General features: G+C 33.4%; 1 long non-coding RNA gene across 1 annotated transcript in view; it reads left to right on the forward strand.

The window, feature by feature from the left end:
- The window catches only part of LOC309632179, a 499,606-nt gene that overhangs the window by 254,906 nt on the left and 228,308 nt on the right, over positions 1-16,392 (forward strand). Inside the window, exon 5 of the long non-coding RNA XR_014246773.1 lies at positions 15,102-15,174. This is a non-coding gene — a long non-coding RNA (uncharacterized lncRNA). The remainder of the gene's footprint in view (positions 1-15,101; positions 15,175-16,392) is intronic.

Consider the following 16,392-nt stretch of genomic DNA (forward strand, 5'->3'; position numbering starts at 1 on the left):
AAATGTTTTCTATGCAGAGAATATTTTCACGTTTATGGGAGGCATTATGTGTATAGTTGATAATCAAATCTTAGAAGTGATCTTACTTTGTAAAAACTATTTTATATAATTAATTGGGAAAAAACAAGTGAAGATCTACTAGATAGTGGACATGGGCATACTTAGCTTCCAATTCATTAGAAATTTGATTGCATATACTTTGGAAGCAGTCCTCTCTTGGCCACTAGGACTTCCAAATCCATTAATTTCAAGGTTGTAGGACGGTGAAGCAAACTTTTTTTTTTTTCCAGTGAGTTATAAAATAGAATAGTAAGAGCACTCCTCTCTCTCTCCATACCTACTTATGGGAGAGTGGCAATATATTTATTGGTTGTGGGTTTAAAGGATATACTACATCCTGTAAATCTGTACGCAAACTCACAGTGTGTCGTCTCTCAGCTGGGATTGTATGTGAGCCTTCAGCAGGCTGTTCCGCTGCTCTATCAAAATGGGGCCCTCTATAGATGAGTAATGATGAAAGACCAATCTCTGTGCATGTGAGATCAATACCACAATTTTTGCCATGAATTATATCCCCAGGTGAAACACCATATTGTGGGCATGCCACGGTGATGAAATAAGTATTTTATAAGTTGACTAACAAGTCCTTCCAGCAAGAAAGACAAATCTGTACCTAGATTTTTATATTTTCTTAGGAGGACAGTGAATTCCCTTCTATTTATGGAAGGGGACCAATGAAATAACGACACCCCCAAGTAACGGGTTGGTCCACCCAAGGGATAGCAGAAATTGGGGCTTAGCATTGGCTTCTGGTGTCGTAGATTGAACACTAATCGGTGAAGGTAACTGGGTTCATCTTGGTGTTTTAATTATGTATTGTTATGTAACAAATCACTCTAAAGTTTAGCAGCTAAACAACAGTAAACCTTACCTCTCTCAGTTTTGTGGATCAGGAATTCTGACCCACTCTCTCTCATGTAGTTGCCATCAGATATTGGCCAGGAATGCAGTCATCTGAAGGTCTGTTTGGAGATAGAAGCTCTACTTCCAAGGAGGTCATTCACATGGCTGACTGTTGGCAGGAGCCTCAGTTCTTCTCCATGACTGTTTAGGGTGGGTTTAGAGTAGCTTTTCATTTAGGACTGGGTTAGCCTTGCTAGAAAGGCTTAGACCTTCCATGGCCTCTACTGAATTTCCACGAGGTCTGATGTGGTCTCTTCATTCTGGCTGGTCATACCTAAATGTCTCTTAGCCCAGTCTGTGAATTGTTTACCTTATTGCCTCCTGGTAGTTTTTTTCTTAGCATAATGGAGAATTACTACACATGCAACCCTTATTGTTCATTCAAGGGGAATCCTATGCAGGTTTCAGGATCCCTTTCTTCTTATGGCTCCCTCTTTTCTGATACTCTGCACCAAAAGTTACTTCTGCTATAGTCTCCCTGAACTCTGATCATTGATTCCACAACACAGCTAGACAGCTGTGCCCTACTTGAGTTGCTCCCAACCCCCAGCCCATTTTACTGTCCAAAACTCTTCTGAGAAAGCTAAGGCAATAGTAAAAATCATCTCATTTGTTTCTTCTTTCAAGGGTCAGAGTCCTGGGTCACCTTTTTTCCAATATCTAAAAGCTGTTGTTTCTTATGTTTTACCAGATTTCTACTTGTTTATGTCAGGTGGCACATTGGATACTAGTAAATCCATCATGATCAAAATGGCATTAGAGATTTCATAGCATTGTGAAACAAATTAGGGCACTTTTCCTCATTTTCTTACTGGGGAGATTCTTATTTTCTTTGGGATATACTTTTTTCTTTCCTATCTTTAAAATTTTATAAGATGAACTTTTTTACAAGGTTGATTTTAAAACATTTAATTTTCTTGCTTGGTTATTGTTTAACTTAGGTCACTTTTAATAATTTTATTTTCTCAGAAAATTTTCTCAGAAAATATTTCACATAATTGATATTTAATTCAAATTAGTGTGGCATTGCATAGTATTCTCTGGTTTTTGTTAAAATTGTTTCTTTGATATTAGTATATACAGTTTTTAGTTTTCTGTATTTGTATTTCTTTATTGTTGTTAACTTGATTTACCCCTCTTACAGAATTTTCTTACTGGACTCTATATGAAGGAAAAGTTTTTCAGTTTTTTATTAGTGTTATAATTTACCATTTATTAATGTCTGCATTTACTACATTGATTCTTCCTATTTCTCTATGGTTATTTTGTTTGTCTTCTTTCTTTTACTGAATGCTGAGCTAATCGTCTTTGCTTTTCTTTTCTATGTAACTTTTCTTGCTAAGATTCTATTTTTTAGACAAATATTTATTAATCAAATCAAATTTTTTAGTTTTGTTTTATTATCTACTTTACTAATTTCTGCTTTATCTTTTTAGAGGGAGGGCATCTGCCTTATTTGGGTTTAATGTCTTCCTATTCTACATTCTTTAAAGGTTAATTGCTCATTTACATTAATATTTTTAACTATATCTACTATATATGTTTTTCTTTTTAACAGTATCTTTTAAGTTTTGATATTTACTGACTTTATTGCCCTTTAGTGTTCATTTCTAAGCTCTTATGTAGCTGAAAATACGTTTTTTTTTTCCCTTTGGCAAAAAAATGCCATTCAAGCTGATCCAAATCACTTTTCAAGAAACCACTCTGTGGGGACTTCCCTGATGGTCCAGCGGTTAAGACTTCACGATCCCAATGCAGGGGGCCTGGGTTCGATCTCAGGTCAGGGAAATAGATCCCGCATGCCACAACTAAGACCCGGTGCAGCCGAATAAATGAATAAATATTAAAAAAAAAAAAAAAGAAAGAAGCTGCTGTGTGGATTGATCATTGTCTTCTGGAACCTAGTAGTGAATAAAAATTTTAGATTAGCCTCATGTAATTATTTTGCAGGCAAATATTGACAATCTAGAATCTCTTTTCAAGTTTCCTTTTATTCTTAACTTAAAAAAATAATATCAGTCTTAGGCACTAAGCTGTGTCTCCATATTGCTTTATTTTAGTTTATTTTCCTTGTATCAGTATGTACATCCTACAGTTTCCTAAATATCCCTTTATTTTTTCATTATTAGCCAGTCTCCATTTGCTTCTTCTTGAATTATAAGTTAATTGGTTCACCTAATCTTCTCATACATCTTTTAGTTTTTCAATATTATGTCTATCCTTTTCCTCTGATTTCTTAGAAAACATTCAATTTGTCTTCTACTTTTTATTACATTTTACAAAGTATCCAATGTTCTTTTCACTGTATATATATTGAAGTTATTAATTTTTTGATCATGTTTTTCTTATGAAAATAATTTGTTTTTTTAACCTCACAATGTTCCTTTTTATTTCCTAATAGCTTGATTTTTGTCCAGTTCACCCTCCTCTTGATGCATATTGAGAATACAAAAGATTTTGCAATTTTTTATTTATGGAAAAAATATTTGACATTAAAAGGGCCAAAGTTTAAACTAAATTTTAAACTAAAATTTAGCCATGTCTTCAGATAAATATCATTAAAATGTTTATTTTGATTTATTTAGTAGTTGCAAGGAGATACTAATTTCTTCTTAGTTATATTTGTATCGAAAAGATGATTTGCTTATAAAATTTCTTTCAGTGGCCAGAGCCCAGTTATAGATCTGGGAAAAATGCAAATTGTGTCCAATTTTCTATGATTGTTGCAAAATCCTCAGCAAAATCCTTTGATTTTTTTCCAAACAGAAAATATTGCAGGGGCATTCACAAGACCTTAATATTTTGATGAAAAAATATTCTATCCCCAGTACAGTATTATGTACTCTCTTGTCTAAGAATTTTTATAAACCATGTACACTGAATTTTATATTATTGCTACCATAAGTATTTGTCAAAAAATACTCAATGGAGGATGTTTATTTTGAGGGTGGCCTTTACTGGGACTGATTTGTAAAACAAAAGCCTTACAAATGTGGTAGAAACTCTTTGGTTCCTAATTAAAGTGATGGACATTTGGGTTATTTACACCATCTGGCTATTAGGAATAAAGCTGCTGTGAACATTTGTGTACAAGTTTTTGTGTGGACATACAGTTTTATTTCTCTTGAGTATATGTCTACGAGTAGAATTTGCGAGCCATGTGATAACTCTAAGTTTAAGTTATTGAGGAACTCCCGAAGTGTTTTTCAAAATGGCTGCACTATTTTACATTCTCACCAGCAATATATGAGGGTTCCAATTTCTCCAGATGCCTATACTTTTTATTAGCTATCTTTTTGATCACAGCCATCTTAAAATGTGTGAAGTAGCATCTCGTGGTTTTGCTTGGCACTTTTCTAACGACTAATGGTGCTGAGTATTCATGTGCTTATTTGCCATTTATATATCTTCCTTTGATAAATTTTTTATTCATATCCTTTGCTCATTTTTAATTAGGGTATTTGTCTTTTTACTATGGAATTATAAAAGCGCTCTCTCTCTCTCTCTCTATATATATATATATAGAGAGAGAGAGAGATTCAAGTCTCTTATCAAATACATGATTTGCAAATATTTTCTCCTCTTCCATAGGTTCTTTTTTCACTTTCTTGATAGTGTCTTTTGAATCACAAAATGTTTAATTTTTATGAAGTCCAATTTATAATTTATGTATTTTTATCTTTTGTCACTTGTGCTTTTTCAGTCTTATCTAAGAAGATTTTGACTAACTTCAGGCCACAAGGATTTACTCCTATATTTTCTCCGAAGAGTTTTGTTTTCAGCTCTTTCATTTAGGTCTGTGATCCATTTTGAGTTAATTTTGGGGTATGATGTGAGGAAACGGTCCAAATTTTTTCTGTTCCTTATGGATATTCAGTTGAACTGCCACCAATTTTTGAAAAGATTATTCTTCCTCTATTTTATTGTCTTGATACTCTTGTCAAAAATCAATTTACTTTAAATATAAGGGTTATATATACACTCTAAATTCTACTTCATTGTATATGCCTATTTTATGCTACTTCCACACCATCTTGACTATTGTACCTTCATAGTAAGTTTTGCTTTGCTGTTCTGAATCCCTTGAATTTCCATATGAATTGTAAGACCACCTTTTCAATTTCTTTCAAAAAGACAAGCTGGGATTTTTATAGAGATTGCAATTTAGAGAGTACTACCATTCATGAACATAGAATATCTTTCCCTTTATTTAGGTCATCCTTAATTTCCTTCAATAATGTTTTGTAGTTTTCAGAGTATAAGTTTTATAGGTCTTTTGTTAAATTTACCTCAAAGTATTTTTATTCTCATTGATGCTATTGTACATGGAATTGTCTTCTTAATTTCCATTTAGGACTACTAGTATATAAAAATGTAACTGATTTTTGTATATTGATCTTGTACCCTGGAACTTTTTTGCTGAACTATTTTATTAGTTCTAATAGTTTTTTAGTGGATTCCTTAGGATTTTCTATTGCATGATCATGTCATCTGAAAATCAACTTAGATTTATTTTTTTCCTTTTCAATCCACATAGCTATTGAGGGAATTTTGAAGGTGCAGAAAGGTGAGCCAAGTACTGCCAGCTAGCTGAAATTACACATCAAAAGAAATAAATCAATGGTTGAAATTTTGATTAAATGAACGTCACATAGGAGCACTGCAAATTTTGTTTGAAACTAAATTGCTGACTTACTCACATAGGGTTCCTTAAACTCCCTCTAGTTAGAAATTTGATTAATCCAAGAGGTTGAAATGAGACTAAACCTGTAGAGGGGGGTTAAACCAATCAAATTCATAGGTTATGGGTTCACAGGAACATTGAACTAAGAAAACCTTCACATACACTTTGCTGGTCTAGTTAGAAGATTATAGTATATGACATTATAGTATCATCCATTATGAGGATAAATGTGAGTATATAAGGGCAATTAATTTTATTAAATGTTATCAAAATGAGGATGACAATAATCACACAAAGTGATTATTGGCAAAAATCACACAAAGTCTGCTTTTCTCCCCTTAGATATTGCTGTTCAGAGATAGTTTCAACAATGTATATATCTCATAATTTCAATGCAACTTATATAACTACCATAACATATAAAACCCAGATGACAATAGAAGTCCAAAAACACTACTCAAAAAATCATAAAAATAACTGTTATGGTTGTTCTTTTTAGGCAGAACTTTCAAGTGCATTCTTTACCCATGAAATGCTACAGATTTTTTTCTTCTTCCAATAACTTCTAGTAGTTTCTCTTCACTTTTACCTTTGGAGGCAGTATAGGGCAATTGAAGTTATTCTACCACATTGTGTCCCACAAATTATTTTTTCTATGGTTAGCTCTTGGCAGCTGTCTGCAGGACGTGTGATTTACTCTAATCCAAGGGTTTAATAAGTCCATTTCATGGTTATAACATCTGCTTTTCATGAAACTGTATGGAGAAAAATAGATAAAACTCATCCAGAAGATAAATGTAGCAATTTGAGGGGGAAATTTACATTTTCCTCTTGCTGATAGTTTTAATTTTCCAGACTGAATTACTTTTAAATCATGTAATTTTAAAAGTTTCATCCAAATCATTGAATTAGGATGACTTCTAAACTTTAAAAAATTCCAAATTTAACATTAGTCTTTCCCATCCCCAGTCTAAAGAAAAATAGAGATACATCTAATATTAATAAAGAAAAAATACCTTTACATGTCAAAAGTTTGAAGCACTTTTCACACATTATCTTGATTTACGCAAAAACTCTGTACCTTGCATCACTAGCCAATTATAAAGTTAGTAAATTTTCTTAGACTCTAAACTCCTCAAAGACTCATATTGTGCTTACATTTCTTGTTCTTTTCTCTTCAAAGTGTGTCTTTTTTTTAAAAAAAAAATATACTTCAAATGCTTCTCAAAATATCTGACAAAGCAATACTACAAGCTCTCTTACCACAGGTTCATCATATTATCTATTTTACTAAGTATAGAGGTATTGGATGATTTTAAAATTTCTTCCTACATGCTTGTAAGACTTATCTCAGATTTATCCTTTCTATATTAAGCAGGTATTAATCAAGCTACTATGATGTAAAAATTTGATTATTTCGTGTAGCTACTGAGAAAGAAAAATTGTATATATAGCTGCTGATAGCTTATAGTCAGCTCAGCATCTCACAACTGAGTTGTGGTGTGCCCTGTTGGGCATTAAGAACTTCAGAGAATGTTAACATTAGGTGAGATCATTCTGCGACTATGATAGAACAGTACAAACCACCACAAGTGTAAACATCACAATGACCAAACATCTGTCTCTCCTGGCTGATATGAATGCTAATGCTTTTCCAATGACAACTCTGGCCTAACTTGACTTCTTCCACTTCCCTCACCAATTTTAACTCATTTTCTTCAAACTTCTGGGAGTTCTCAAATTTTCTCAAAACTGGATTCACATAGTCAATGTCAATAGCATATAAACCTACTTAGATTGTGCCTATATGCAGATTTCAATTTAAATTCCTTAATTAATTTTACTTATTCAGCTAATCTAAATGGCCTAGATAAAAATAAATAAGATACTCAAATCACAAATTAGCCTTAATACCTGACAGCACCCAGTCCCATACAAACCCATACTTCCTTAAACTTTGCTCCAAATTACTCAGCATAGGATCAAGTCTATAATAATCTTACCCTAACTTCCTCTTACTTCTATATGCCGTAATTCTCATGGTACACGATTTCTCTTACTACAGCAAGTTCATATACATAAACAAGTTTGACTGTAGGTGTGTTCCTGGTGATCTTTAGACACTGAGATTTACCATTGCATATTTACATGCAATATATATACATATATATGTATATATATATATGTAAAAATATATATCTGTGTAAATGTGCTTAGTTACCTATAATGGCAGAGGGAGATACAGACACATAGAGAAAGAGATATATTTAATTTAGTGGGAAGAACTTAGCAAGTATTTAATAAATGCTGGGTGAATTCCTGAACAGCTGAACAAAATTAATAAAGAGTTTCTGGCAAACACATTATAATGTCCCCGGGATTGGGTTATTCCCTAAGATGTGAACGAGACAGCAAAGTTAATGAACACTGTATTAGCTTTGAATTTTAAGAAAGTGAACCTCCAGTCCAGGAAAACATCACCCTTTAAATGCTATAACATCTTGGTGAAGCACAAGCAGTGGTCAATTTCTGTGGCTCTTGTGTCTTAGAAAGAGCAGATTCTGAGCCACTAGAGGCTCCACTGAAAGTGTTCTACACTGGTCTGTTAAAAACTTTCTATAGTAACTTTACCCTTTGGGACACACAATGAGGAATTAGCCTTCAGACATCATTTACCACCCACTCTTTGTAGCCATCCTGCTAAGTCTTTCAATAGAATCCCTTATTCCTCATTAACTCAGGACCAGCCTAGGACTTCAGTCCAATTTGCTGAGGGCTCTGGTTGCATTTCCAATTCTTCTTAGCCTCTCTGTGTCTTTCATTTTGATTTGTTGTACTGACATCTGCTGGATAAGAGGTTCTCTTCCCAAACTCCTCATCACCAGGCTCCACTTATTTGATCCAGAGTGGGAAGTGATTTGATGACATGCTGGAGATTTGAAATTCTGGTTTCCTTTCCTATTTTCCACCCCCTCTCCAATTTTAACTAGTTTTCTTCAACCTTCTGGGAGTTCTCAAATTTTCTCAAAACTGGAGTCACATAGTCAATGTCAATAGCATATAAACCTACTTAGATTGTGCCTATACGCAAATTTCAATTTAAATCCCTTAATTAATTTTACTCATTCAGCTAATCTTAAGTGACCTCTATGAACAAAAATAATCCCATTTGAGGAGAATCCAATATTTTCTTCAAAAGTCAAAGAAAATTAAAACTGTTGTAAGAATGGAAGTTGTCTAACTAGTGTAAAGCTGTAAAATACACTTACAGCACAAATTTTGTGTTTGTGAGTCTACTTAATGGTTATAGCAAAAATATCAAAAGCATACACTTTTTTTCCTGATAAATTCAATGGTTAACCCATTGGTGCTTAATTAAATAATGCTCCATGAATGAAGGGATTTAAATTATTTTTACATTCTGATGGATTCTGAATTAGTATTTATCTTTGTAAGTATCTCTCAAGTTAAAGATTTAGGTATCAGTAAATTAAGCCCAAGATATATACACAGAGGGAGTGGCTTCTCCAAGAAATGCATCTAATTAACTTCTATAAAACATAGCATATCCTAGGAGATTTATAATGTATACTAAATAAGCGATTTAAGGGAAGTCACCTTCATTGTTTACCTAATATGCAATAAAAAAATAGGAAAATAAAAAAGCAAGTAACATAGTCTTGAGAGAGTTTTTGATTGTTAAATGAAATAAAAGTTAAACATAATTATTTCCTGTGACATAAAGAGAAATTTCGATATTCTGGTTATAGTAAAGACAGTATAACAATATGCCTGAGGCACAGGATATTCCTTAGCTGATTTTTTGTAGTGCAGTTTTGTTTTCTCAATGCACAGTTTTAAATAATATTAGAGAATTCAGTGGGTTCATTAACTACAGTAAATGAAAAACAACCATCCTATTGCAGTAGGCATTTTTATAGATATCAGATTAGAGGGGGGAAAAAAGCAAAATGGAATATTTCTACGTTGCAGATTATCCTGACTCATAATGCTAGTTAAAATTGATACCATTTTAATTTAATGAATCTCATCAAATCCCACTGTTAGAGACACCAAGCATATGCTGACAATTAAGTGACCAATTTTATAATTTTGTTTTGAAGTACTAAATAAGAACTAAATAAATTTACAGTCCCATCACCTTAGAATCCTACGGTTTACCTACAGTGGCTCAATTTGCCTCAGTTTGCAAATGACTGGTTCTGAAGAAGAAAGACAAATCAGTTCTAATTTGAGTAGCCTTCCTAGTATAGCCATAAGAGTTTTGACCATAACATTTTTGTAAACACTTAGTCATTTGAAATTTTTACTCTGCTTGCATAGAGTGTTGCAAAATAGACCAGTTTAGGTAATTTCACTGTCATATGTATAATAGTCATATAAGTATTTATGTAATTCTTATATAAATTTGTATATATTCACATTAATATACATATAATATATATAAAAGTAAGAAAAATCTGAAAACTGAGAACATAAAGGAGATAAAATTATCCACTAAATTATTTCTATACAGTCTTCCTGAAAATAATGATTACATTGACTACTTTCTGACTGTTGGATTCCTGGAAACCCCTTCACCAAGGATTTCTTAGCTAGCTAAATGTGCGAGATAACTGCTGATGCCAGGAATCCTTGATCTGCATTGTCTCCCATCTTAATTTTAGATCTTGTGGCCTATTGGCCAGTGTTGTTGGTTTCTTTGTAATTTTGTTGATTTGTCTAAAATATTAATATTAATAAATGTAAATAAACTTATATGTAATATTAATGTATGTAAGAATCCTCAAGGAAGTATGTTAAAAAAACAGATTCCTAGGTACCATACCTAGAGATTTAATACATTAGGTCAAGGAATCTGCATTTTAATATGTACCCCAGGTGATTGTGATGTAGGTCTACAGGCAAAAACTTTAGGGACATTGTGGATACTTAGGAAGTATGAAAAGGAGTTGGGCAAATGAAATACGTTAATAGTGTGTTATTTCATGTTCAGCGATTCCCAAATTTTTGTAGTAGAGAATTGTTCTGTTCATCAACTGAAACTTCAGTTAATGGAAATCTGAGCATTTAGAACAGCTACAGTTTGTGAGAGAAAGAGAAGTACCATCACTGGTTTTCCTGGTAGTTTGACCAGGAAGTCTTAGAGGAATGTCAAAGGGCAAAAGAGTTTAGTAGCAATCATTGGCTTCTGAGTGGCATGTTAGAATTGGTGCGATAGGCCATTAATCTTAGTTGAGTGAGCCCTTTGCTGGACACAGATCTCCTTCTCCACTTTAGTCCTTTACTATCTGTTCACAGTCGGATGAGGAGCTGCAAGTACAGCAGCTTGAACTGTGGAAAGGGAGTGATGCAGTCACCATACAGGAAACTAGGGGCATTAATAAATACCGATGACTGGTTAAGCTTGTTATGCAAAAATTTGCTATTACAGGACATTTTGAGATATAAAGAGAAAAGAACAAAGTTTTTGAAGGCAACTGAATTTAGAATCAAATTGTTGTTTTGTCTGTTATTAGCACTCTGACCTCAGACTCTTTGTTCTCAGTCTCAATTCACTTGTAAAATGGGCAAAATTATTCTTATCATGTAAGACTGTCGTGAGGATAAAAATAGGTTAAGAAAACTAAAAAATACTTAGCAGAGTGCCTGAAAAAAAATTTATGCATACATATATTTGTTTTTCTTTCCTTGCCTCAATTTGTTTGCTAGTGATCTCAGGTGGCCTCGGCCTGCAGCAGCTTGAAGCAGGGTTTCGGTTCCCTGGCAGTGATTGAGGTCGGGTCGTGGCGGTGAGAGCACCGAATCCTAGCCACTAGACCAGTGGCCAGTGACAAGGCCCTGGCCCTATGGCTTTGCAGAAAAAGAATTCCCACAAAGACAGAAAGTAGTGAAACAAGTAAAGTATTTATTAGGAAAAAAAGAGTACAGTACATGTGGATAGACACACAGGAGGGCTCAGAGAGAGAGTCGTGCCCTCGTGACAGTTTGAATCACCTTTATGGGGCATTTCTTCCGTGTTTCCTTTGACCAATCATTTTGATTTGCCTGGTTCAGAGTCCATATTTAGTGTACCTCAGGATTTTCCCATGTGTGCATGCGAATCTCTTAGCCAAGATGGATTCTACCGAAGGGGCCTATGGGTAAGTGAGCATTAGTTGGCATCACTCCCCTGTTGAGCTCCAAGGAGCCTTTCTGCACATGTGTAGTCAGGGAGGTCTCCCTACTTCAAGAATGAGGAATATGTGGTCTCTTATCTTCTATCTGGGCAGGGCCCGGCCTCCTCTCTCAATTGTCCTGTTATTCCCATCTCGGAGTATCGGTCCACAAGGAACGAACTCGAACCGTTTGCCCTGGGGACCCATCTGTCTCCTGCCTCACTATGACCACATTTTGAATCTTTTTTCTCATTTTCATCATATGTGTCTGTATAACTTTTTAATTTCCATTTGAAAAACCAAATATTCGTAGTTTTCACAAATGTTAGGGAATGATAAGAATCTAAAAGAAAATTAAGCTGTAGCCTGTTAGAAAAAGGAGGATTTTTGATACTTGTTTTCTTTTATTAAGAGGTGCTTATTTTTTCTTTTGACCACTTTGAAACATTAAAATAAATCCAGATATCTTTTACAACTATTGAGTATTATTAATTTTACTTGGATTTTATTAGAAAATTATACCACACACTTAAATATAATTTTACATTTTTTTTGCTGAGGAACACATATTTACATTTTATTATGAAAAATAGGTAATTGTTTAGATACACTTGTTTTTTATAAGGTGAAGCCCCATTATCTCAGTATTCAGTTTTATTTTTAGATTTTTCACTTAGAGCTTTCCTCAGTTTTGAATAACTTAGGTCCCTCTCTTTTTTTAGATATAAATGTGCTTTGTGTAGATGATATTATTCTGCTATATGTTGCTCAGGTCTATTTAATAACCACTATAGAGAATGACGTGACAAACTACCCAGTAGCACTACACACTAGGTATTTCAGATTAAAAAATTAAATTGTTGTTAGAAGAATTCTATAGTATGAAAGTTGAACTTTAATACAAACTATAACCTAAGAAACAAAATTTGACGTGTAGTGAGTTTATCTTACATCTTTTTCAAGTGAATTTGGTTACTCACATGGAGAAAGGCTTTCTTCCGAAGACAGTTTGTTTCTGAAGTCGTCCTGTAAAATTGACTTCTCCACATTATTGCAATAGTGAGTTTCTAGTATATACTTAATATAATGGAGACTTTAAAAGATAATCATCAGATATGATGAAATGTAAAAAATATCAGGTATTAATGTACAAGTACAATTATAAACTGACTTGAAGGTCTGGAATTCCATTTTAACTCTTTAAGGTAGTTTAATTACTCTTAATTGAAAAGAAAGCATATTTTAAAATTAACACATGTTAGGATTTTCTAAAATCAAAATCTATAATGAAAAGAGCTCAATTACATGACTGAAATGGGAATTCTTTAATCTATCTTTAGAATACATGCAATAATACAATAGCTGTGAATGAAATTGTAATACAAATTTTAAAGTATGAAGAAAGGAAAGAAACGAAAATTTAAATATCGCAGTTTAAAGTGTAAAATCGGAGTGCACAGAAAAGCAGAAGTAAGCTGTGGTATTATAAAAATATCTGTTTTTATTAATCTGGGAGCAATTTTTGTTACCATGTATCGTTTTATCAATTGTGGGCAGCTCACAGACTTAGGACTCCACATTTCGTCTTCTGTGATTGGCCAGTGTTTATGTAAAAGATACAAAAAGCAGAAAGAGATCAACACTGATTGACTGCTTGCTTTATGTTTCTTACCACCCCCTATGCACTCATGTCTACCAAGCACACCTGTGACAGGCCATCGACTATGACTACTTGTCTGAAATCTGATCCTGCTGCAATGATTGCTCGCAGTGCCTGATGACCCAGATATAATTCCTGGCTCTGATTCCAACTCTGAGCTGACTTTGACCCGCTGGCAGGGACTTCCAACAGCACCTGAGCTCTGCTTGTGCCAATATATCTGACATGTTCAGAGCCAGCTTCTGGCTGGTGAATCTGCCATTCAAATAGCAGGGTTTTGTACATATTAGGAAATTAAACACAGGACTTGCCAGAAGTGTTGTTTCATTAAAACAAAATATGAAAAAAAAAATATGTGTGAAATTTGAGTAGACCCAAGTGGGTAGAAGACCTTGTCTGAATAGTCACTTCTTTTAAGCAAATTGATATACATTTATTATATTTGTATTCTCTATGATAAATTCTCTGGTCTCTAAGTTTAAAAAATATTCATAGTTAAGGGCATTAAATTTAAAAAATGCTACTAAGAATGATGCTTTCTTTTTTTTCTCAATTCATGTCACCAGCTTCTAAAAAGTCTATGCATAATTTGTCAGGCCATTGTTAAGAAGTGATGTAATCCTTGGTCACCTTATGAACTGTGCTGGTGACCAGAAATAGTAGGAAGTTAAAATAACAATTATTTTTGTGAAATATTTTACCATGAAACCTTTTCTTTGAATACCACGGTGGGTTTTTTTTTTACTCTTTTTAATCTGGGAAAATAATCTCTTTTAGAACCAATGTGTCTATATGTGATTTGCTAATAATCTAGTTAAATTAATTACAAATATTTTACCATATGTGTTCATTTTCAGTATTTGTACTATGAGACTATAAATATATGTACTCTTAGTCAATTCTGCTGTATCCTATATAATATTTATGGAAGAGTTTTAAGCAAATGTAAACTATAATATAGTCCACCTAATGTAGGAAATGTAATATTTGACTAAAAATCATTTTAAAAAGAAAAATGAAAATATTTGCCATTCTTTCTTGGACCTAAAGGTGACATTAAAAAATACTTACATATGTTAATTAGTAGGAAAACATAGAATAAATCTAAAAGAATGTAGGTGTTATCTAAAGTAGTTAAATATTTTCAAGTAAGCTTCAGAGAATATTGCAGATATCTACATTTTCTTCATTTTAAGAACAAGAACTTTATTTAACTCGGTTGAATGAACATAAGGCCTCGGGGACATCATTTTAGTGTCACTTCATGTCAAGCCAGTACATTAAAACCAGTGCTCTAAATATTCTAACCAGTTCAAGCAAAAAACATTCAACAAAGTAAAAGGCAATGTCCGTTGTACTATAGAGTAGTTTCAGAGTAACAACTCTCTCATATTTAGTCATGTGAATATCTAGAATAAATGAAAAAGTAATGAAATGGAAACATGTAGAGAAACAGAACTCTGAATATGCTTAAATGTGTACAAGTAATAATCTGTAAATAGCACAGACTCATATATAAGTCTACAACTTATTGTTGGTAGATGAAGTAGAGTTGTAATATAAAATTTATTTCTTCTGTTTTTATCTTTTGTTTTGTTTTAAAATTTTTCCCTAGATCTGTTTTTGTGGAAAGAAGATGAGTGACTCTACTGAACATCTGTAATACCCAGATGCACACTGGCATTCGGGTAAGATTTGATTGATGCTGTACTCGAGTGTAGATTTACAAATGTGGCCCAAGGCCAGTTTCCCCTTATTTTGACAATGAAACACTGTAGTTCTTAATATTAAGTGTTTACTGGAATGGAGAAAAAGAAAGCAGTTTCTAGCAACATGCAGAGAATGAGAATTGGTAAATTAATCAGCGTTACTACCCACCCATAGGTCCCAAAGCTTATAGTGGATATTCCACCCATGAAATGGTAGCTACTCATTAGTGCAGAAAAACTGCCTTAATACAGCCCAATAGTGCTATTATGCTGGTGCTGTCAATTGGATACCCTTAAAAGTTCTGTTTTGTCTATTAATCCCATGTGTTTTTTTTTTTTCTTGTAAATTTAGATTCTCCCTTTGTTAAATTTAAAAATACATGCTAAAGTATAAGACTATAACATGCTTTGATTAGAAGCTCCTAAAACAACACATCAAAAACATTATGGTCTAGAAAATGTTTATGAGCCTGAGAACTGCTACAGAGTAGCAAGCAGATTTTTTTTAACAGTGCCTAAAATCTGGACATTTGTCTACACAAAAATAGAAAACCTTGTGAATTCTATCTTCAGATTTATGTGAAATTGTAGAGATTGCAACTAATATCTTGTACTCTTTTAACAAAAGTTTGAAAGGATGGCTAAACTTTACCGTGAGGGCATACACATCATAGCTGTCAATGACAGACGTGGAAAGGTAAAGTCCAGGTTAACTTCCTGGAGACACTAACATTTTTGGGAACTTGTCTTTACACTGGTCATGAGAAGATTTTTCCTGTCAATGCAGCAAAATCTCTATAGCATAATGGTTTTTCAAAGATCAGTTTAGGGACTTCCCTGGTGGTCCAGTGGTTAAGACTCTGTGCTTCCAATGCAGGAGGCACGGGTTTTATCCCTGGGTGGGGAACTAAGATCCACATGGTGTGAGGCACAGCCAAAAAAAAAAAAAAGTAAGATCAGTTTACTTGGACTAATATTTAACAGGAGAAAAAATGTTTTCTTAACTTATAACTACACTTATGTTAAAAATGGCCCATAGTCATCATTATTTTGATTTGTATCCTGATGGTGACAAGATACCTCTTAGTTCTCATAAACAAGTGACTCATTTTTTTCTTGAGCGTTCTCTATGGCAATTTCCTTTATTGGACATATTTTGCTATTCTTATTTCTAGCTTACCTTGCTTTTTTATGCTG

This window comes from Balaenoptera borealis (assembly GCF_965194805.1).
Source record: "Balaenoptera borealis genome assembly, chromosome: 7".
Classification (NCBI taxonomy): domain Eukaryota; kingdom Metazoa; phylum Chordata; class Mammalia; order Artiodactyla; family Balaenopteridae; genus Balaenoptera; species Balaenoptera borealis.